General features: G+C 38.5%; 1 long non-coding RNA gene across 1 annotated transcript in view; it reads right to left on the reverse strand.

The window, feature by feature from the left end:
- Positions 1–4,080: 4,080 nt before the first annotated feature.
- The window catches only part of LOC110596927 (uncharacterized), a 118,540-nt gene continuing 97,653 nt past the window's right edge, over positions 4,081–24,967 (reverse strand). Inside the window, exons 4-5 of the long non-coding RNA XR_002482779.3 lie at positions 14,338–14,389; positions 4,081–4,190 (exon numbers count right to left, since the gene is read on the reverse strand). This is a non-coding gene — a long non-coding RNA (uncharacterized LOC110596927). The remainder of the gene's footprint in view (positions 4,191–14,337; positions 14,390–24,967) is intronic.

Consider the following 24,967-nt stretch of genomic DNA (forward strand, 5'->3'; position numbering starts at 1 on the left):
AACTAACAGAGGCCATCAATGTGGTGTGTTAGGACTCCGAGGGCAAGATTCTGCATGCTAATGTAGCCATGGGCAAATTAGAAATGCTATATCATGCTCATAGAGGAGCTATATGGTATTTGTTGGTGAGGAAAGTGATCCTTGGGAAAGAGCTAAGATGGCACTAAGGAGCATCTTGATAGAAACAGGAAATGCCACATTCCTTATTTATTCTCATGCCCATTCTGCCAGCAGGTGATAAGGAGAGCAAAAGCTTGTGGGTTGAGGGCTGGGATTGTAGCTCAGTGGTAGAGCACTTGCCTGGCATGGGTGAAGCACAGGATCCAATTCTTAGCACTGCATATATATAAATAAAGATCCATTGACAACTAAAAAAACTTTTAAAAAAGGGCCAAAACTTGTGGGGCTGAGGTTGTGGCTTGGTTGAAGAGTTCTTGGCTGGCTTGTGTGGGCCACTGGGTTCAATCCTCAGCACCACATAAATAAAATGAAGGAAATGGGTCCATCTATAATTTAAAAACTTTAAAAAAAAAAAAAAGGCGGTGGGTAGTGAAAGAATTCCCCACGCAAAGACACTTCGCCGGGAGAATTCCAATTTTATTGCAAAAAGCTGTGTGCTTATATAGACCTAAAGGGGAGATGGTAGGGCTTAGATAAATGGCAGGCCACCCGTTTATTGGCAAGTTCTTCCAGATATCAGCTCCCGCGCCCAGGAATTAGTTCTCATTGGGGCTAAGGTTCCCCGCCAGCGAGATTTGAAATTGGCGCCGGCGGGAGAGTTCACAAGGGTGGGAACTTTTCGCGCCACTGCAGAGAAGAAGAAGGTAGGAAGAAGAAGTCCTCAGATGCCATTTTGGGTTTTTTTCTCTGGGGTACGGCTGCCGTACCCTTCCTGCCCAGATTACTCCTCCCAGCCCCAACCACCCACCTATTTCCCACCTTTTGGCCTTCCCACCTGCATTCTAACTCTGCAGGATAGAGGGAAACCAAGGACAGGAATGTGGGAGGGCTAAAAGAAGACCTTAGATATAAAAAAGGGAAGACCTCCCCTTCCACAGATTCCACCTTATGGGTCCCCTTCTTCCTCTGGGAGGAAGTCTTCTCTGCTGTCCTTTAATAAAGCCTTCCACTTTCCACTCTACACTTGCCTGGGCGTGTTTCTCTGGTGTTATATGTCAGCATTCGGGGAAGCAAGGACTCCTCACCAATAAACAGCGGTAACACTGATCATCCAGTCTCCTACAACCACTCACCCCACTCTGTCATGTCCACTGCCCCAGGAACTAAAAGCACAGAAGGGGGCTTCTAGGACTTCCCTCCAGTATTATGATCTGTTCCTGTTCTGATTGGCCAACAACCTCATTCAATATTTTGAAAATTGCCCCAGTGTTTCATGAATTAGGCAACTTAATTTTTACACTAGTTTTGTATTCTAGAAAAGGAGACAGAGGCTCAAAGAGGTGGAGACTTGACCTAGGTCAGAGCTCCTGAAAAGCCAAGCACAAATTCTATCTGACAGAAGGGCAGATTTTATGCTGGAGATGTGGGGGACCTACAGCTAAGCAGACTGGCCACACTAAATAAATCAACAGGGGAAATATGATTTCCAGAAACTTCCTGTTTTACTGGGTCAGAGAAATCTGTTAAGAATGTCAGGCCCCTTAGTCCACAATCCACACAAAATGCTAAGCAAAATGCTGAGTCTATGCAGAGGGTAACATGTCCTTCAGTGGTGACATTTAGAGTGGACTGTTACATCTTCTTCTAGCAAACACTCAAACTCTTTTCTTCCATCCTTAAATTTAACTGATCCCATCCCAGATGCTATGGTTATTTGCCTCTAGCTTCCAAAACAAAAGTAAACAGCAAGGCCATCTGTTACAGACCGCCCTGTGAGAAGGTCAGCCTCCCCCATGGTCTCTGCACTCCAAGTTAAAAGTTAACAAAACACAAAGAGGTTTATTTAGCCTGAACTCCTGAGCTGCTGCAGGTCGGGTTGTAAAAGGAGAGTCAGAAAACAGGGCTCTATTGCCATAACGTATGACTAAGAATGTAGCCAAGAAGTTAGGAAAAGAACAGCAAAACCCTAAGGAAAATGAAAAAGGCTTAATGTGGAAAAGAAAAAAAAAAAAGCAGAAAATGAGGAATTAGAAGCTAGACTGGCAAATAAATCCAATAGCAGCTTATACAGAGAAAAATATACAAATGGGTAAATAAGTAGACAAAGTTCATTGTTTCAATAGGTCAATATGGAAAATTTTTAATAGGCTAAATGAATATTTCAAAGGACCCCAAAGCCAAGGAGAAAAATGCAGCATTCGTTCTTTTTTTTTTTTCAGATAGATGATAATATATACGCATGGAGAAACATCCAAAAGGATATTCATCAAAATGCTAACAGTATTTATCTCTGTGTGACAGAACTTGGAGCAATTTTTCTTTCTTCTTTATATTTCTCGATATTTCTCGAATTGTTTACAATGAGCATTTATCATTTTTATAGTCAGTATGAAAACTCTAAAACTAGTTTCATTTTTCTAACTGTCTCAAATGTGATTGAATATGAAATACGACCAATATATAAAAAAGCTACATAAAAATGTAAATAAATCATAGTTGTATTTGCTTTATAAGAATATAAGCATCACATGTTTAGTATCACAATGGATAATAAAAAAAGAAATCTTATGAAATTACCTACTACTCTCCCCCAAAAGCTCATGAATGAGATAATGCAAGAAAGATTAGAGGTGATTGGGTTATGAGAGCCTTAAACTGATCAATGCATTAATCCACCATGGGAATTAGCTGGGTGGTAACTGTAGGCAGGTTGGGTGTGGCTGGAAGACGCAGGCAGGCTGTTGGGGGCGTGCCTTTGGAGTATAGATATTGCTCTGGATCAGTAGGAATCCTGTCTCTTCATTTTTATATTCATATTGCTTATCATGATATATGTACTTTGAATAAACAAATGATACAAACATACTTTTACAAAAAGCTCTCATGTCAATTTGACCAATGATAAAACAATGTGTTCTTTCATTAAGTTATTGTTATGAAAAAGTGATCCTGGTAATACCTTCAGTATACAGCATGGGTTAAAAAAAAAAAATGCAAAACTGGTAAGGAGAAAAGCCAGCTTGATTCCCAGAACCTCAATTTTCAAGAGTTGTCAGGTGGAGATGCTGGGAGGGGACAGAAGGTGGGATCAAGGACCATGGTCCCAATAAAGCCCAAGGAAGCACAGTCAGAAGTAAGATCTGACTGGGAGTCTGAACAAAGTTCTCTAGTTTCAGTTCAGGCGTTGCAAACTGGCAATCCTGGAACTGAATTTGGCCCATAGAAATATGTTGTTTGGTCTGCACTCTGTTTCTTTAAAACTCTTTTAGAACTTTGCATTTGAATGTCATGTGCTGGGAATAATACTGGCTGCAGCAGGGACTTCTCAAAGTGCTTTGCATATTTGAATCCATTAATGTGCTAGAGAACATTTGTTGAGTGCTTACAATATGCCAAGCACTATTTCAAGTACTTTGTGTGTATTAAATCACAAAAGGCTTTAACAACCCTACCTCCATGTTACCTATGGGAAAACTGAAACAGAAAGAATTGAATAATTTATCTGACTGAGGTCCTATAGCTAGTAAATAGCAAAGTCAGGATTTAAATGTGGGCCATCTGAGCCCCATGTTTGGCCAGTTAGACACAGTGCTGCAGTTGCCTCCCCAGCTCTGTCTTACACTTAACCAAATCTACACTTGGATATTTCTGACTCAGTCCTTGTCACTTTTGAGGTACATGAGCCAGTGTCAGCAGAGTCACTGAGTTATTGTTCCAAGAATGACATGTCCATCTTCTGTTAGGTTTGAGCAACCTCCTTCCAGTGAGCAGGTAAGAGGTCCTCTTTATAGTGAGCAGAACTCCACGTATACATGGCTGGGGGTCAGGGCAGTAGAAGCAGAGTCACCTCTGTCATTGACCTCTGACACCTTACAGTTCTCAAAGACTCACCTTCCCACTGGACGCTCAAAATACATTAAACCTTGCACAAGCAACAACAACAACAAAATGGGCTTCAGCAAAATTTAAAGTTTTGTGTATTAATAGATATTATCAAGGTTGGGGATGTGGTTCCACGGTATAGCACTTGTCAGATTGCTCAATGTCCTGAGTTTGATCTCCAGCACAGCCTAAAAATAAAAATAAATAAATAAAATAAAATTTAAAAAGACACTATCACAGAATAGAAGAAAATATTTACAAATTCTATATCTGATATGGTATTAGTAGAAAAAATGCATAAAGAACTTCTATAGTTCAACAACATTAAAACAACAACCCAACTTTAAATGAGCAAAAGACGTAAACAGACATTTCTCTGAAGGAGATATGTGAATCACCAACAAGTATAGGAAAAGATGCTCTCCACATCACTAGTAATTGGGGAAACACCAATCAGAACCACAGGGAGACCCCATTTCATACCCACTAAGATGGCTATCATCAAAAATCTAGAAACTAAGAGGAGTATAATAGGAAGGTGGAAACTGTTATGCTTGAATTCGGGACCCCCAAAGACCACCAGAGACCCAAGATCGATGCAAGCAGCAAAGAGGTGTTTATTGCGAGCTAGCTCGGTCCTCCGCACACACACACAGCAACTGGTGACGCTGAGAGGCCCCGAGCCCAGGGTTTGCAGCAGTTTTATACATTTTTTGGAGAAGGCAGGGACTTCACATACATCATAACAAATCATCACACACCCCGGGAAAATCAAATAACAGCTATAAAACATGACTAGCACATTCACTGGCGGGAACAAGTTGGGTAGGGGTGATTGGTCAGTACAAAAGGGGTATTCGTTTGAACTGATTGGTTTGAGCCAAGAGGGGTGTACGTGCTGAACTACATGGTTTCCCAACATGTTATCAACCACCATAAACTACTGGGAGGGTCATCTGGCATCCCAGGTATTTCCCTGTCTCATGCTGATTGGTGGCTGCTAGGGGGTTGCTATGGGTCCCCACCTAGCCTGACTGAGTCAGGGACACCTGGGGCAGCAGATCTCCTGTTATTTGCAGATAAACAATTTAGCAGGGTGGGAATGTGCTTAGGAGTGCTCTGTGGATTTTTCCAAGGACAAAGGCATGTCCCTTCCTTGAACAGGCTTTGCTCTGAGATAGAGGCTGGTTTTTCAAAACCTTGTGCATTGCAGGTGGGAATGTAAAATGGTACAGTGGTGGGAAAGAATTTGGTGATTCCTCAAACTGTTAAAGTTACATGACTATATGATCCATCAATTCCACTTCTTGGCACATGTACATCCAAAAGAATTGAGAGCAGGGATTCAAACAGATACTTGTATGCCAATGTGTGTAGGAACACTATTCTCAATGGCTAAAAGTTAGACAGAATGCAAATGTCCATCATCAACAGATTCATGGAAAAACAAAATGTGATATGATCAAGGACTATTTAGCCTTCAAAAGAATGAAATTCTGAAACATGCTTACTACAACATGGAGGAACCTTGAAAACACTGTGCTAGTGAAGTAAACCAAACACAAAAAGGCAAATATTGCGTGATTCCACTTACATGAGGTACTCAGAGTATTCAAAATTATAGAGACAAGAAAATAAACAGATATCCAGTGACTAGGGGCTGCATAAATGAGGAGTTGGCATTCAATGGGTTCAGAATGTGTTTGGGATGATGAAAAAACTGGAAATTATAATAACGGTTGTGTAACATTGTAAATACACTTAATGCTGCTGAACTGTATACTTAAAATGATTTAAATTATAAATTTTGAGTTATATATATTTTATTATAATAAAAAAATGCTTTTAACAGGTAATAAAAGTTATACAGAAAACTGGATCCTTGCTCATTCAAAATCAAATAAGCAGGAAAAGTGTTAAGAGGATAGGAAGAAAAGAATCTATCAAATTATCTAAAAAGATAAAGAAAAAAAATAGGCAGAAAATGGCCAGAAAAAAAATGGCCTAGCTGCAGAAGACCATACAAAACTTTTTTTTATTTTTTATTTTTATGTATTTATTTTTTTGAGGTGATTATTTCTTTTTTTAAAAAATTATTTATTTTGCATTACAATTCTTAATACACCATTATACTGAAAGGGTAAAGTTTCTAAGCTGCAAAGCCTGAGTTAAAATGTAAAGGACCAGGCATTGTAAAGTTTCTGAACTAAACACAGAACCTGAAATTCCTGAGGCAGTTAAGACAATGCCCGGTACTGACCATTTAGTTGTTAAATAACCTAGGACCCTGTGCAGTTTGGCACCTAGGCATTCAGGGCCCAAACCAATCAGTTTGAATGTATCCCCTTCTTAGGACTGACCTATCACTCCCGCCCGACCTGTTCCCGCCAATGAATGTACTAATCATGTTTGAGAATTGTTGTTTGATTTTCCCGGGGTGTATGGTGATTTGTTAAAGGAGACTGTGATGTATGTAAAGTCCCTGCCCTCCCTAAAAATGTGTACTTAAGCACTGCTCAACCCCTGCTCGGGCTCTGGGCTGCTCTCCCTTCTTGAGTGGGCACGGAGCCCCAGCGCTCTGGATCCTCAATAAATCCCCTTTTGCTGTTGCATGAGTCGGTCTCTTGGTGGTCTCTTTGCCGGACCCTTACAATACAATAATTTATCATATCTCTGATCAAAACTTTTTTTAAAAGAAGCAAATGCTTTCTTAAGAACTTACAGAAAAAAAATTAAATGTAATAATGCTCACCAATTAGATACATGTTCACAAACACATGTGCTTAGACAATAAAATAAATGTCCAAAATCTCAGCTACTAAACAGTGTAGTGAAGTTAAAATGTCTTCACTTCATGTGAGTCTGACTGAAGAATAGTGCCCCCAAATTTAATTATAACAAAATTTTATCAAGGTACCTAGAATACTCCTTGGAGCTTTCAATCCTTTTTGAAGAAATTACACAAAAATTTTGAAATATTGAGTCTACCATTTAACTGTCCGTTAGAGACTACCATAATCTAAATAAAATGAGTTGCAAAGTCCATTATTAGAAAATAACATCATGGAGTTATAAATAGCTCTGTAGCCTCTGTATCTTTATTTTCCCAAACCTTTAACTTGATTCATGTTAGGTTAATGGGGGCTGAGGGAGTCATAACACCATAGGAATATTGATTTTTTTTAGAAAGAAAATAAAATTTAATTCTAGAATGTGCCATTAAGTTACTGAGTGACCTTGGGCATGTCACTCAACCTCTCTGAGAACCAATTTCCTGTTATGAAATACAGATTGTGCAAAATAACCTCGAAGTCTCTCTAACACACTGTGTCACATTTTATTCTGTCTTCTCTTTAATCTTTTTGCTTCTCTTTACCAAATATGTCTGTGTTCAAATTGAAAGACGTGGTTTCATAAACCTCCTGCAACTATGATTTTCATTCAATCTCTCCAAACTTAGTCTCTTCTTATATCTCAACTACCCACACCCTAGAATGATTAAAGAAACTCTCATCCCTCCCTTTTGTTTATTTGTGCATATCACTTTGGTCCAGAAAAAAAGTGTCTAATTTCACTTCTTTAAAAAAATGTAAAATTCTCTTGTGCGTATACTGTGCATAATCTTATTTTAAGACCAAATTTTTTTCAAAAAAAAAAAAAAACATGCTTAACAATGTTTACTGTTTTTTTTTCCTCTCCATTAAAACAGGAGTGACATATGCATTAAGAAAGATGGTAAGCGAATGCAGACAGCATGTGGAGGAGTTCCAGCCAACTGCCACCCTTCCTCTCCTGGCTTGATGGCTGATCACCAAAATGCATTCCAGAGCTGTTCTCTCTCCTCATACATCTCATTTGAGAATGAATTCGTTTCTGTTTTAAGTCATCCCATTTGGGAAAACCTAGATCCCATCAACAACAGCTTGAGAACAGAATCGAGAGGAGTAGAAAAGCAAGAAAGAAGACCTAAAAATTTAAATAATCTTTCTTCAGTATAAATCTAAAAAGAAAGCTCTGTATTTTAGTGTACCATCAGTCTATGCAAGGAAGATTCTATTCCTTTCTGTATCAGGTAATCAGACAATTTAATAACGTTAGTTCATCTGTGGTCAGGAATGTGACATCCAAACTCCACTGTTGGCATCTTTTCATTGGCACGACCACAGATCCTGGCCAGGATGTTGGTGCACAGGACTGACATGTGTCTGCAGACCTGCCACATCCAGCTGGACTCTTCTTAAGATAGATGTGATTTGTGTTTTGCAGAATTTTAAAAATAGGAAGACCCTGGATTTTAATGGGTCTCCATTATACCAGCATATATACTTGATATGAAATTTCTTAAGTTTATATTCTAATAACATTTTACACAATGAATATGCAAAGCCAGATCTATGGAAAACCATATGCGAACCAATCAGGGCCAGAGCCAAAGTGGGATCCAAGAGCCAAAATTAAACCCCACTAATGTGATTCACTCATGAATTCGTCAAATACATAAGTGAGCAGCATCTCTTAGCAACTATTCTAGGCACTGTGGAGGATCTCTAAAACTTACCATGATCACACTGCACAACAGAGTATGGAAAAGTGCTGCTGGAGAGACCTAAAGATGCTGGTAACCTGAAGAAGAGAAGGGAGGTCATAGCTTCTTTCAGTCCCCAGTAGGGTCAGGTCTTTGACCCAAATGAAGCCACTGGTATGTTCCCAGAGTGATGACAACATGGATGTTGGTTGTGTGACTGGAAGGGAATGCTGAGCTTCCCTCGGGGCAGACAGGACCTCTGGTCAGGAGCCAGCCCCTCACCTGTGCATCCCCCATCCACCACAGAGTCCCAGAAGCTGGAAGAAGAAAGAGCTCAGAGAGCCATCACTAGAACAGAGATCAGTAGAAAGACAAGAAAGAAGTCTTACAAATGAAAGCAATCTTTCCTCAGCCCACGTCAGGAAAGGATGATGTGGATCTCAAGAGCCCTTTCCATCCAAGGAGCATGGAGAAGGTGAAGTGCAGACAAAAAGGAAGAGGAGCCAGGCTCTCTAATGGGGAGGAGAAGAAGAAGAATACCTAAGGGAGCCCACCTTCCAGACAATTTGAAAAACCAGCCTCTATCTCAGAGCAAAGCCTGTCCAAGGAAGGGACATGCCTTTGTCCTTGGAAAAACCCACAGAGCACTCCTAGGCACATTCCCACCCTGCTAAGTTGTTTATCTACAAATAACAGGAGAGATCTGCTGGGCCAGGTGTCCCTGACTCAGTCAGGCTAGGTGGGGACCCATAGCAACCCCCTAGCAGCCACCAATCAGCATGAGACAGGGAAATACCTGGGATGCCAGATGACCCTCCCAGTAGTTTATAGTGGTTGATAACATGTTGGGAAACCATGTAGTTCAGCATGAACACTCCTCTTGGCTCAAACCAATCAGTTCAAACGAATACCCCTTTTGTACTGACCAATCACCCCTACCCAACTTGTTCCCGCCAGTGAATGTGCTAATCATGTTTTAGAGTTGTTATTTGATTTTCTCGCGGTGTGTGATAATTTGCTAAGAGTTGCTATGATGTATGTGAAGTCCCTGCCTTCTCCAAAGAATGTATAAAACTGCTGCAAACCCTGGGCTCGGGGCCTCTCAGCGTCACCAGTTGCTGTGTGTGTGTGCGGAGGACCGAGCTAGCTTGCAATAAACACCTCTTTGCTGCTTACATCGATCTTGGGTCTCTGGTGATCTTTGGGGGTCCCGAATTCGAGCATAACAAATTCTGGTTTGAACTGTGGGAAAAGATATGCACAGCAGGGAGAAGCACAGCTCAAGTTGCTGGTGATTGTCCACTCGTGGTCAAATTTCCTAAGGAGCTGATGACAGGAAGTGGTTTCTCAAGTAAGCATAACTGAGTACACAGACTCGCTTTATCTTCAAAGACAGAAAAAAAATGAAATAAAATTTTAAAATACTCAATCTAAAACCAAAGCAAGACCAGATAGCTGCCTCACAGAGAGCCCACAGGAGAAAGATGTTTCAACAGGAAGAAAGAAGTGGCCAGAAAATCCAACTCCTGCAATTTTGAGTACAGAAGGCTCAAGACTCCAAGAAAGGAAGATTTTTAAAAGTGGGTAGTGGAAGGACAGCAGCTGCCTGGAGTGTGCACAGAGAAGCCAGAAGCAGAAGGCCAGGGCCTCCTGGATGCTGTGCACAAGTAACACTGAAAGTGTTTCAAAGCTTCAAAACACCCTGGGACTACAGACTCAAAGTAGGAGCCCATGCCCCCAGGGAACCTGAAATGCTTAACTAATGCCAGCAAATAAATCCGTGACTGTCTTGTATAGGAAAGCAGATGATGTTCAGTCCCCATGGGACACAACCCATGCACTGATGCTAACTTCGGTCCAGTTCCTTCAACCCCTGGGTTTCTAGAAAAATCATCCAAAATCATTGTCAATGCAAAATTCTCAGAAAGTTAAAAATATGACTTGTACAATTATGAAATTAATCTATGTCAAAGGTGTTATTCAGTTCATTAATTAATGACGGAACCAACAAGACAATAAGGCTCATTCAGTGAGTGTTTTGAAGTTTAGGTCTTCTTAAGCATTTGGAACAATGTTAGAATGAGAATGCTGAGTTACATGCAAAATAATGAGTAGAGCAATAGGCCATCACCTTTGTGCTCTCTTTTCTACCCAACCAGAAGTTATTTGGAAAATCTACATGTTAATAGTAACTTTACATAGTCTGGAAACTAATTAATAGTAATGAGCTATTGAACAAAGTTTATTCTCCTGCTTGGATTATTAAGTGCTCATTGGAAAGGCCTGCTAAAGCATGCCTCATTTGACTTTTTGAGGTGTTGGAGATCAGACTCAGGGCCTTGCTCATGTTAAGCACATGCTCTACCATAAGTTATATCCCCAGCCTTCCTTATATGAAATTAAAATAACACTTTACCCATCTTTGAGTCTTATTTCCAAGTTTTAAATAATTTTTCTTAACTCCTTGATGCATAATTTAGTAATAGGTGTTGGGAAATTTTTCATTTATGACAGACACTGGAGGAATACCTCTCCTAATTTTTTGAGAACTGGATTGTCCATACAGACTGTTGATGCTGGCCTTGACCCGTGTTGCTAGAGGAATTGTGTGGGAGGAAAGAGAAGAAATTCCTGATTAGAAAAATCACACAGATGGCAGCAGGGAACAACTAACCCTGCTGGTCTCAACCATCTGCCAGCCTGCCAGACCTTGCTGACCATGTCACACTGAAGTTTGGCACTCACCTCCCTCTGAGCCACATGAAGCACCTAAGTAGGGAGGGAACCACCACAGTTAGAATCCAAATGCGTCACCTGCAGAAACAGCAGTTCCTCTGGTAGGTGAGGACAAAAACTACCCTTCAAGTGTGGCACTCAAAGACAGCAAGTGGCTGAAACAGTTGGTGACCCTGCAGGAAAAGCCTGTTCAGAAAGGTACAGTTGATGTCCCAGCTCCACACAAGACCAACTTCACCTACCCCAGAAGAAAGAACCCAATTTCTTATTTAAAAATCTTCATGGAAACCAAAATACTTCCCTCTTTTTTTTTTCTTGGGGTTTTCATGCACTTTTTGCATACAAGGGGGAAAAAATTATTGTCTGCTAGGAATGAGCAAAGTGTCAGTAAAAGACATTTTCCAACAATGGATTAGAGTTGTACCTAAGGAGCTGGGTTAAGCAAGCATGAATGTAAGTGACAAAGAATATAAAAGAGGGGATTGTTTTGATGGTTCCGATGAAGGTTACCAAAGAATTGGCCTGGAAATAACAAGTGTTAGTGGGGACATGGAGAAATTGGAATCCGTACACATTGCTGGTGGGAATTTAAAATGGTACATGTGCTACGGGAAATCAGTTGGCATTTTCTCAAGAAGCTAAACATAGAATTACCATATGACTATGTAATTCCGCTCCAAGATACATGCCAAATTGAAAACAGGTATTCAAACAAGTACTTGAACATAAGTGTTCACAGCAGCACCATTCATAATAGCCCAAAGATGGAAACAAACCAAATATCAACAACAGATGAATGGAGAGACAAATTGTAAGATATATAGATGTATAGAAAGATAGACATAGATATAGATAATTGAGTGGAATACTATTCAGTCTTAAAAAGGAATAAAGTGGGGCTAAAACTATAGCTCAGTGGTATAGCACTTGCCTAGCATGCACAAACTCCAGGGTTTTATCCCAAGCACAGCAAAACAAAAAAACTTCTTGTTTTTTTTTTTTTTTTTTTTTTTTTGTAAAAAAGGATGAAGCACTGATACATGCTGCAACAGCAACATGGTGAACTTAAAATATTATGCTAAATAAAAGAACCCAGGTACAAAAGGTCACATTATGTATTATTCCATTTATGTGAAATATCAGAAAAGGTAAATCCAGAGATAGAAAGTAGATTGGTGCTTGTCTGAGGCTGAGAGGATGGAAAAACAGTGAGAAGAAGTTACCAGTTGTTGGGTAGAGGGTTTTACTTTGAATTAATGAAATGTCTGAGAACTTTACTTTGGGTTAATGAAATGTCTGCATTGGGTTGGTTACCCAATACTGTGAATATATGAAACGCCACCGAATTGTACACTTGAAAATGCTTAATTTTACCTTATTTGAATTTCAATTCAATAAAAGAAAAAGTGAGGCAGGAAATATGAGCAAGACAATAACAGCATAGGTTTTGAACAGTAAGGGCCCAAGCAATGGCCTTAAAGATGTGAAGAAAAAAAAAATTCAGAATAAGCCAAAGTTTGGACAGAAGAGGGAGCAAGAAACACACAGAAATATAGAATTTATATTAAAAAAAAAAAAGTTCAGAAAATACATAGATATTTTTCTAGGTCACATCACTATTCTTCTATTTGGATAAGTTATCTCCTCTAAAAATAGAAGAGAACATATATTGTTTTGTTCTCATTAGTTCTACATGACAATAGAAAGCACTTTTATGCATCATGTATAAATGGAGTATAATTTCTTATTTTTCAGGTTGTACATGATGTAGAATCCCACTGATCCTATATTTTTAGAGTCCTCAATACTAAGGAAGAAATATTGACAGATCAGGATTCAAAGCATGAAGACTTGACCCAGAAGATCAGAGCCATGAAGTACTTCTCCCAGCCTCACACAGAAAAGCCAGGACGAACAGCAGCCCAGGTTTGACAGGCGACCCTGCTTTCTGAGACAAAAGCCCCAGAAGTTCCAACAGTGTTCTCTGTGGTGGTGAGTTTGTTTGTTTGGTTGGTTTGTTGGTTGCTTTGCAGGGGGGGTGGGGTTGTTTTGGGGTTTTTTTTTTCCTCTTGAATCACATAACTAAAATGTTCCAGATCTATAGCAAATCAGTGTCTACTACTCCTTCCTCAGCTTTTCAGCATTCACAACCAAGGAAAAACAAGTTAAAATTAACATCTCTAGAGCAACCGTAAACAGAAAAGCCCCTAATATTCAGCCTAGTGTCTAAAAAGTTAGCAAAGGGATGTGTTCTGCTTTGGTCCTGGGTACGGGAATGGGTGACTTAAGAATCAAGTGTGCAACCTGAATGTCACCTGGGGTCACCATCCTTTGAGAGTCAAACCAAAGGGCCTGAACTCCTAACCCAGAGGCCTTCTTCCAGATCATTCTTCCTAGCCCCCTACAGAGCCAACCAGGTCATACTTCTAAACAAAGACCATTCTCTCCTAAAGCCAGCAGTCAAAATAATATATATATATAACAAAATAAAATATATATTTATATGTTATATATAATATATATATTTATCATGATTATTTATTTATTTTTTAACCTAATTACATAATCTTGGGATTTCTTTAGAACTTGCAGATGCATTTGAACTTGAACTTGCAGGTGCATTCACTTTTTATCCCTCCTCCCTATACCAGTTACTACTGGGGTCACTTCCTTTCAGAGCCTCCTTAAAACATCAGGGTCTGAGGTAGATGTCCTGCAGATACCTCAATAAGATTATAATGCAGGCACATGGCAGTCGCAGCCAGCACTAAACCAAAAGCTTCCTGCTCTGAGAGGGCTCGCACAAGCAGAGGGCCAGAGATGAATACATCACTATTTAATTTTGCTAAAAAGGACCACTTATCTTCATTAAATTTTCAAACTTTTAGCTTTTGAAGTACGATTTTCTTATTAAATCTGGACTTAGGTCAAAGTTTTAGCCATTAAGTGCAACTTATCTAACAAAATGTCATGCCAGACAGCCTCTCTCCCCAAATTAATTAATTTAGAATAAAACTGGGATAATGTGGGTTCTGGAATTTGAGTATTCATGTTGAGACCTTGGCATCACTTACCTCTGTAGTCTTGGGCAATGTATTTAATCTCCTTGGACCTCAGTTTATTCACCTATAACATAAAATAACAATGAACACTTGCCTCTTTTATAAAAAAGTTAAAATGTCTTTTTTAATTATAAAGAAAGTCGGCCAATTTGGAAAGCAGTATGGAGATTCCTGGGAAAGCTGGGAATGGAACCACCATTTGACCCAGCTATTGCCTTTCTCGGACTATTCCCTGAAGACCTTAAAAGAGCATGCTACAGGGATACTGCCACATCAATGTTCATAGCAGCACAATTCACAATAGCTAGACTGTGGAACCAACCCAGATGCCCTTCAATAGATGAATGGATAAAAAAAATGTGGCATTTATACACCATGGAATATTACGCAGCACTAAAAAATGACAAAATCATGGAAGTTGCAGGGAAATGGATGGCACTAGAGCAGATTATGCTTAGTGAAGCTAGCCAATTTCTAAAAAACAAATACCAAATGTCTTCTTTGATATAATGAGAGCAACTATGAACAGAGCAGGGAGGAAGAGCAGAAAGAAAAGATTAACATTAAACAGAGACATGAGATGGGAGGGAAAGGGAGAGAAAAGAGAAATTGCATGGAAATGAAGGGAGACCCTCATTGCTATACAAAATTACATATAAGAGGTTGTGAGGGGAATGGGAAAATAAACAAGGAGAGAAATGAATTACAGTAGATGGGGTAGAGAGAAAAGATGGGAGGGGAGGGGGGATAGTAGAGGATAGGAAATGTAGCAGAATATAACAATTACTAATATGGCATTATGTAAAATTGTGGATGTGTAACCGACCGACATGATTCTGCAATCTGCATTTGGGGTAAAATTGGGAGTTCATAACCCACTTCAATCTAATGTATGAAATATGATATGTCAAGAGCTTTGTAATGTTGTGAACAACTAATTAAAAAAAATTTAAATTTAAAGAAAATTACCCAGAATAGTTTTAACAGTACTTGTTAGAAAAAATTAACCCTTCTAAAATTCACCCCCAATGACCCACCTCCTCCTTCACAACCCACCTGCCGACAGTTATCACCCAGTTAGCCCATTCAAACCAGAATGACGATTAGTTACAGTTCTCATAATCTAATCATTGCACCTCTCAATATTCCTGCACTAACATAGGAGCTTTTGGGAGACAAGTCATATATATATTGTTTTGTTCTCATTAGTTATATGTGACAATAGAATACACTTTTATACATCATATATGGAGTATAATTTCTCCAAACCATAACACAAGGGGTAATCATCTTCTCTATGTCTAGGCAATTTCTCATACTCATTTTGTTATACATAGTACTTGGGTTCATTTTGACAAAAGCATACATGCAAGAAATTTGATTTCAATCCCCATTCCCCCACCTTTCCCTTATTCTACTCCCCTTCCTCTGTTACTGACTTATTTTCACTCCTTTATTTATTTACTTGTTTATTTATTTATTTATTTTTAATTGGTACTTTCTATATACACATAAAGGTGAAATTCCCTTTCATACATTTATATATGTATATATATAACATAATTTTTAAAAATTCATTCCATATTTTCTCTCCTTTTTCATCCTTCCTTCCTCCATCTTCTACTCCACTGATCTTCCCTGTATTTTTATAATATCAATCCCCACCACCACCACCTTCTTTCCCTTACTGTGCTCTAGCTTCCACATATGAGAAAAAAATATTTGACCCTTAGTTTTCTGAGTCTGGCTTATTTCATAAGTGAAATTCATGGCATTCTCCATATCCATCCACTTACTGGCAAATGCCATTATTTTATTCTTCTTTATGGCTGAGTAAAACTCCATTGTGCATATATAACACATTTTCTTGATTCATTTATCTATTGCCAACCATCTGGGCTGATTCCATAATTTGACTATTGTGAATTTTGCTGCTATCAATATTGAAGTGGCTTGTATTGCTATAGCATGCTGATTTTAGTTTTTTTGATAAATATCAAGGAGTGGATAGCTGGGTCATATGTTGGTTTCATTCTTAGTTTTTTGAGGAAATTCTACACTGCTTTCCAGAGTGGTTATACTAATTTGCAGTTCCACCAACAATGTATCAGTGTACCTTTTATCCCACTTGCTCACCAGCATTTATTATTATTTGTGTTCTTGATTAATTACCATTCTGACTACAGTAAGATGAAATCTTAATTAGTTTTGATTTGCATTTCCCTGATTGCTAGAGATGTCAAACATTTTTCAAAGGCCTTTTATGTATCCATTGAGATGATTCTTTTCTTAATTCCACTCAAGTGGTGAAATGTATTTATTGATTTGTATATTTTGAACCTACCCTGCAACTACCTGGGATGAATCCCACTTGGTCATGGAGCTTTATCTTCTTGATGTGTTTTGAATGCAGTTTGCTCACCTTTTATTGAGGATTTTTGCATCTGTGTCCATCAAGGACATTTGTCTGTAGTTTTCTTTTCTTGTTTTGTCTTTGTCTGGTTTTGGTATCAGAGTTATACTGACTTCATATAATTTATTTGGGAGTGTTCCCTTCCTAAAAATTTTATGGAATAATTTGAGAAAGACTGGTATTAGTTCTTCTTTAAAGGTCTGGTAGAACTTAGATGACAATCCATCTGCTCCTGGGCTTTTCTTTGTTCATAGGCTTTTAATTGCTATTTCAATTTCATTACTTGATATTGTTCTGTTTAGATTTTCTATATCTTCCTGGTTCAATTTGGGAAATCATATGTGTCTAGAAATCTGTCGCTGTCTTCTACATTTTTCGGCTTACTGGAGTTAAAAAGTTTCAAGACAGTTTTGTTGTTGTTGTTGTAGATGGACACAATGCCTTTATTTTATTTATTTACTTTTATGTGGTGCTGTGGATCGAACTCAGTGCCTTACATGTGCTAGGCAAGCTCTCTACCACTAAGCCACAATCCCAGCCCTCATGATAGTTTTAATCATCCTCTGGTTCAGAAGTGTCTGTGGTGATGCCTCCTTTGTCATCTCTAATTTTGTTTATTTGGGTCTTCTCTCTTGTTTTGGTTAGTTTGAGTAAAGGTTTATTTTTTTTAATATTTTTTTAGATGTTGATGGACCTTTTTTTTATTCATTTATTTATATGCAGTGCTGAGAATCAAACCCAGTACCTCATACATGCTAGGCAAGCACTCTAGCCACAAACCCAGTCCTAAAGGTTTATCTATCTTATTTATATTTTCAGAAAACCAACTCTCCATTGCATTGATCCTGTGTATTTCTTTTATTCTCAATTTCATTAATTTTGGTTCTGATCTTATTATTTTCTATCTTCTACTAATTTTAGGGTTAGTTTGTTCTTCCTTTTCTAAGGCCTTTAGTTGAAACGTAAGTTTTTTATTTGGGATCTCTCTATTATTTTAATGTAGGCACTCAATGCTATAAATTTTCCTCAGCTTTCATACTGTTTTATATATTTTGATATCTCTGTTCTCATTTGTTTCTAAGAATTTCTCTATTTCATCTCTCATTTCTTCTTTGATTCATTCTTCATTTAAAAAATCATTGTTCAATCAGTCTGGTGAAGCACTGAAAGACTCACCATGTTAAGTGTTGACAAGGATATATAGTCACTGGTATATACTAATATATACACTGATATATACACTGAAGTTAGAAATAAATTTTTTCATAGCCACTTTGTATAACAGTTTTATAGGGGGCTGGGGCTCAGTGGTGCAGTGCTCGCCTAGAACACTTGAGGCACTGGATTCAGTCCTCAGCACTACATAAAGATATGTGTCCACCTACAACTAAAAAATAAATATTTAAAAACTGAGAGAGGGGAGGGAAGGGGGTGTGGGGGGAAATGGTGAAATGAGATGGACATTATTATCCCTATGTGTGGCTACAATTGCACAAATGGTGTGACTCTACATCTTGTATACAAGTCTAAATGAAAAGTTGTGCTCCATTTGTGTAAGAAAATAAAATAATATTAATTTAAAATTTTTTTTAGTAAAATAAAGAGACAAAACCATAACAATGGAAAGTAGATCAATATTCGCTAGGCTAGATAATGGGGAAGAAGATTGATTGAATGTTAAGTGCATGAGAATAGACAATACTTAGAAATTTTCTTATTATACTTATGACAAGGGTTAGTTTATTATGTTCATTTGTTAAAATTCATAGAATCGTACACTTAATATTAATTTTCTTATATTTGAGATATAAATTAGATCTGATTTTAAAAAGCAACAATATATACATAATAAAAGGATTAGAGTGCTGTCAAACTTTTCAGCAGTGAAATTGAATGCTGAAATTGAATCGGAATAACATTTCCACATTTCAAGGAAAAAAAGAGTATTGTTCAATCTCTGTGTGTTTATGTGGTTTCTATTATTTTTCTTGCTGATAATTTATAATTTCATTCCATTATGATCTGATGGAATGCATGAAATTAGATCATTTTTTGTATTTGCTAAGACTTCTATTGTGACCTACAATATGATCTATTTTGGAAAAGGTTCTATGAGCTGCTAAGAAGGTAAATTTGGCTGTTTTGGAGTGAGATCCTCAGACACTCTGTGGATGTCTATTAGGTTCATTTGATTTATAGTATTATTCAGATTGCATAAATCTTTTGATTTTATGCATACCTATTGATAAGTATGCATTAAAATCACCCAGTATCATTGTTTTGGGGTATAACTGAGATTTAATGTCAAAGAGGGATTTTTTAATGTAACTGGGTGTGCTGACATTTAGCACATATATATTTACTATCATTTTATCTTCTCATTGAAATGTTCCCTTTACAAACACCTCCTTTGTCTCTTCTGATTAATTTGCTTGAAATCAGCTGTGGCAGATATGAGAATAGCTGCTTTTGCTTGTTTTCAGATCCATTTGCATGAAATATTTTTTCCATCCTTTTACTTTCAGCCTGTGAGTGTCTGCCTATAAGATGAGTCTCTTGCAAACAGCATATATTTGGATCTTGTTTTTTGATCCATTTTGCTAGTCTTTGTCTTTTAATTGGGGAGTTGATGCCACTTATATTCAGTGTTATTTTGAATAGTTGTTTGTCATTTCCTGCCATTTGGGTTTTTTGTCCGTATTTAATTCTGTTTTGAATCTCATTTAGGTAATTAGTCTTCTATTGATCTTCATCTATTTGGGAGCTTTGGGATTTGGGGAGGGGGTTCCTATGTATGCAGGTTACCTTTGAATATTCTTTGTAGGGCTCCTTAATAGTCATGTATTCTTTTAGCTTATCTTTGTCATGGAAAGGTTTTATTTCCCCATCAAATTTGAAAGAGAACTCTGCTGACTATAGCAATCTTGGCTGGAAATTGTTTTCTTTTAGAGCCTAGAATGTCTTATTCCAGACCCTTCTTGATTTCAGGGTCTGAGTTGAGAAGTCAGAAATGAGCCTCATTTGTTTGCCTCTAAATGTGACCTGATGTTTCTCTCTTACAGCTTTTAATGTCCTTTCCTTATTTTCTGTTAGGCCTTTTGATTTTTATGTGCCTTGGAGAACTTTTGATGTGATCTATTTAGGGACCTATATGTGAATGTCTATATTGTTTCTGATATGGGGAAATTTTCCACTACTGTCTATTGAAAATGTTCTTAATGCCTTTAGCCTGTATCTCTACATTTCTTCTATCCCAATGACTTTCAGGCTTGGTCTCTTGATGCTGACTTTTGTATATTTGATCATGTTCTATCATTTTTTTTCCTTTTATTGTGTACTGTGTACTAAAGTTCATGTACCCTGTCTTCAAGATTTGATGTTCTCTCTTCAAGAGCTGAAGTTCTATTTTCTATGCAATCTAATCTGTTGATGATTCTTTCGAGTGAATTTTTAATTTGATTCATTGTGTCTTTCATTTCCAGTTCTGATGGGCTTCTTTTCAATATTTCTATTTCTTCACTGAAGTGGTCTTTCATCTCCTGTATTTGCTCTCTTAATTCATTCCTTAGATAATTTTTTAGTTCATTGAACATTTTAATAATCAATTTTTTATTTCTTTCTCTGTAATTTTGTTCACTCTCATATCTGTGGGATCCTTTGTTGGGGAATTGTGAAATTTGGAGGGAGGTTTGTTTGCTTGTTTCCTCATGTTTTCAGGGCTCTTGGATTTGCACATCCATTGTGACGGATTCCCCTTCCTCTTTTATATGCATGTGCTTTCTTGTGCATTTATCTTTTTTAATCTAGGATTTCTTTCTGTTTTTGATACAGGAGTAGATGTCAAGAGGCAGGACCTTCTCTGGTTGTTACTTCTTGATGTCTGGTTGTCAATTTGGGGTTTTGTCTCCCCAAATCTATGAGTTGAAGTAATATTGTAATATGAATGCTCAGCTTGGGCTAGATCATGTGTGGGGTGAGATTCACTGTTTCTTGGCTGAGTTGTGAGTATTATCAGCAGCAGGATTTCTACTCTGTGATCTTGAAGTATCCCAATCACCTTGCAGCCACTCCCAGAAGGAGGGGCATCCAGGAATAGCACTAATGTCAGCAACAAATTAGAGCCTTAAGAAAAATGTCTAGTGTCTACTTTGACATCTGTAACACTAATTGTCACCTATATAGGAATGGTGGAGTCAGCATTTAATATCAGTACCAACAGTAAAAAACTGTAAACTAAATCAGGCATTTTATAGCAGGTGTCTACTATGTCATCCACTGTATTAACAATCATGACGTCAAACTTGGGGTTGGAATTATATAAACTAATTATATAAACTACATGATTCTATTATTTCATGGGATTACATTCTTAAGTACAGACACAATAGGGAGGGAAGGCAAAAGAAAGTTTAAACTATTTTGAAAAGTGATCAGAGGAGAGGCAGTAATTACTTTCAATTAATGTGAAAGAAAAATTACATGAATATACATATAATTTTTAAACCTGTCTGCGCAATGAAAATACATACTCATGCATGTTTGGGCACACCCACATACATACATAATGAAAAAAGAAGTAATACAGTACAATGAAAGGATGCCTTAAAAAATTTTTTTAAGTTAAAATTTTTAAAAAGAAGAAGAAAATTTGATTTAAAACTGGAAGAGGGCTGGGGATGTGGCTCAAGCGATAGTGCACTCGCCTGGCATGCGTGCGGCCCGGGTTCAATCCTCAGCACCACATACAAAGATGTTGTGTCCGCCGAAAACTAAAAAAAATAAATAAATAAATATTAGAAATTGTCTCTAAAAAAAAAATGCTTTAAAAAAAATAAAACTGGAAGAACAGAAATAAGGAAAAAGAAAAAATAGAGAAAAAGAAAAAAATCATACTGAGAAATAAAGGACTTATTTCCACAGAAAATGTCAAAACTGTTGGCAAGGATGGATTTTCATTCTTTGTATTTAGTTTTGACTCTGTAACTTTTGGGTTGCAGGCTGGGGTTGTCAAATCCAATGCCTTTGTGTTCCTCACTTAGCTGCCAGCCATTGTGGCTAGGAGGCAAAGCTGGTTGTCACAGATCTCAGCTCTCAGTCTCCCAGTTAAGGGTGGGATAGTACAACTTGGGTGATGACAAATTGGGTATTTCTGAGACTGGGATGATGCAGAGTTCTAAATTGGAAGTTCCAGTAGTTGGAGTTTAGACTTGACCAAACTATAGAATTCTGTGGGTGGGTGTTTGCGATTTGATCCACATTCCCTATTGCTAAGGAGAAGCCAGTCTCTAAAACCTCTGATAAAATCCACTTTAATGGCATAGGGACTAAATCTCCAGAGGTTTCACCTTCATCCCTATGAATATGAAATACTGGGTATTTGCTCCGGAATGCAGGCTATGAGGCTATTAAAGGACTCTTCCCAATAGCTGTGATGTGGTAACAGCAACAAAGGAAGCTTTTCCCTCTGGTACTGGGACCCTGCATGGTCCAGGTGTAGTTTTCTTTGTGCCTATTTCAGTTTCTCCAGTTCAGGCATCCTCTGGAAAAGTTTTTAGTCAGTTGCTGGTAACTTTGTTTGAGTTCCCAATCACCTGTCTCTGCTCCCAGCTCTTCAGCCCTTACAGATGTTTCCCTCACCAGCAAGTAGCCACTTTCTTGGAGCTTTCCTGCCCCAGGGTGAGCTATATTGAGCTTTACTTCCACTGAGCCACTTCCCCTAACAACTCTGCATCTATTAAAATTAGCCTACCTCCCTAATCCCCAGGTTTCCCCTATATCAATTTTTCTTTATTATTATTTTTTTTTATTCACCAGCCCCACTGTCTGCTCTGCCTGTGCTCCTCTCTCCCCTCCAATGTCTCTGTGACCACCTCTGGTGGCGAAGCTGATGTGTCTGTCATGTATTATTTCTTATATTATGTTCAAGTTTCTTACCTCTCTGAGTCTCTATGGTTTTTGGTTTGGGTTTGGTTTGGTTTTTACAATCCAGTATTAAGCTTCAGTGAGTTCCCTTACTTACCCACCTCACTGAGAAGCAGTCTCCCTGCTTGGTAAGCCCTGTGCTGAGGAACTGCTGGGAGTGTACCCTTCCTCTAATCTGCCATCTTCTTCCCTGAGCGCCTACCTCTTAACCCACTGTAAGGGGAAAACTGAAAACATTTAAAGTATGGATGTGAGTTCTGGCACAGTCTGAGAATGCAAAAATCAATGTCATCTATTCTTACTCTTCCCCAAAGATGGCATGTTGATCTACCACAGAGATGGACCTGTTCCCAGTCAGGAGTTGAACCACTTTGGATATTTTTAGACATCTGATCTTCAGGAACATCTCATGTTCTGACCTATCTTTTCTGAGCATCCACAAATTTAAAAAGGCTTCATGAATTGGAAGGGGCTGATCTTGAGTCCTGTCAACCTTATTCCTTTTCCAACATCCCAGAAATCCTCTGCTTGAACATCCCTGGCAACAAGAAAGTCACCTGCTCCCAACTGTCCATATCGTGTTTGGGTGTTCTGACTCTGCCATGGCTGCCTCTGTCTCCTTCCTGTGGCCATCTAGCAGTGGTCCCCACTCACACTCTTTCTACACGCTTAGCCCTTCAGACATATAGAAACACTCTGAGGTTTCTGGGCTAAATATCTCCACTATCCTAATGCCATTACTTCAGGAGCCTGATTTAAAGTCCCTTCCCAGAAACTCCTGCTTGTTAATATACCTCAAAACTGCCCAGTACCTCAGCAGGAGTCTGCCCCCAAGACAGGACAGGCTGGGGAGAGGAATGTGAAGACAAGGAGACAAGGTCTTTCCTTCATTTTTCTAACTCTGCCCGCTCACCCACCGTGCTCCTAAGAATCTTCAAAGACATGGCACTGGCTTTCTTCAAACATTTCCTAAGTTGGATGGAGTGTCAGTGATCATTCGTAAAGACCTAATTAACCAATTTGTTTTCCATGTGACTCTAGGAAATGGGGAGAAAGCCAAAACAAAGTGTGAACTAAGTTACTAATGTCAAGCTCTATGCTCCCAATCTTTCATACATTATTTAAGTAAATAATAATCATATGGGCTTTTAATATTGTTCTCCATTTCAAAAAGGAAGAATCTGAGATTCAGAGAGGTCCAGCAGCTTACCCTCAATAGTAGCATAGGTGAGCCAGGATATGAACACAGACCATTCTAGATAAAGTTCCCTGGGCTTTCTGGTGTAGTAGACATGTCTTCAGGGTTCACCACCAACGTACTCAAGGACTCAGCTACAGAACAAACACTTGACTCACCTTGAGACTACAACTGTTCACCTTGACTAATTTCTACTGAGCTACCATAGAGATAAAATATCATCCTAGACCAGAACTCAGCTATTGGCCAGATACAGCCTGTTTTTGTAAATCAGGCTTTACTAGACCACAGCCATGTCCATTTATTTACATATCACCTATGACTATATGTCACAGTAGAAAACTACCATGGTAGAAGTGAGTATTGCAACAGAATCCACATGATCTACAAAACCTAAAATATTTACCAGGTCGGTCCTTCACAGAAAAAGATTGTCTGCCTTTTCTACATGAGCCATAGTATACTTTTCTAGGAGAGGCTATCCTCCTTCAGAACTACTATATGACTGGCTTCAAATTCCATTCTCATGTGGCAGTTCCTCAGCTGCTGTAAGCGCTGGCATGGGACAGTGGATTCTACTTTCCCAGCATCCAGGGATGTTCCCTCTCTCATGTGTACAGCTGTAGAAAGACTCTCATCAACCTGCCCAGCCCTCCCCCAACCAAAGATGGCCTGAGACTCACACAACCCCAAGACTCTTTCCCTCACAATTCCTCATCTGAGTATAATGACTCACAGAAATTTCCTGAGTGCTGGTTTATGCCCCAGCCACGTCCTTGCAAGACACTTGGGGGAAATGAAGGGAAGAGAGAGGAGATGGGAAAAGAAAAGACAGTGGAATAAATCTGACGTAACTTTCCTTGTACATTTAGGAATACACCACAGTGAACCTCCCCACTGTGTTCATCCACAAGAAATTAATTTTAAAACGTAAGTATGGGAAAATGGCAGAAAGATAAATAGAGGGAAAGAAGCAGGGGAGGAGGGAAGGGGAAGAAAATGTACTGGGTTCTGAATTAGAACAAGATAAATTCCATGCTTATATAATTATGTCAAAATGGATTCTACTGTCACATACAACTAAAAAGAACCAATAAAAACTATAAAAA

The sequence above is a fragment of the Ictidomys tridecemlineatus genome, chromosome 1 (genome assembly GCF_052094955.1).
Source record: "Ictidomys tridecemlineatus isolate mIctTri1 chromosome 1, mIctTri1.hap1, whole genome shotgun sequence".
In the NCBI taxonomy this organism is placed as follows: domain Eukaryota; kingdom Metazoa; phylum Chordata; class Mammalia; order Rodentia; family Sciuridae; genus Ictidomys; species Ictidomys tridecemlineatus.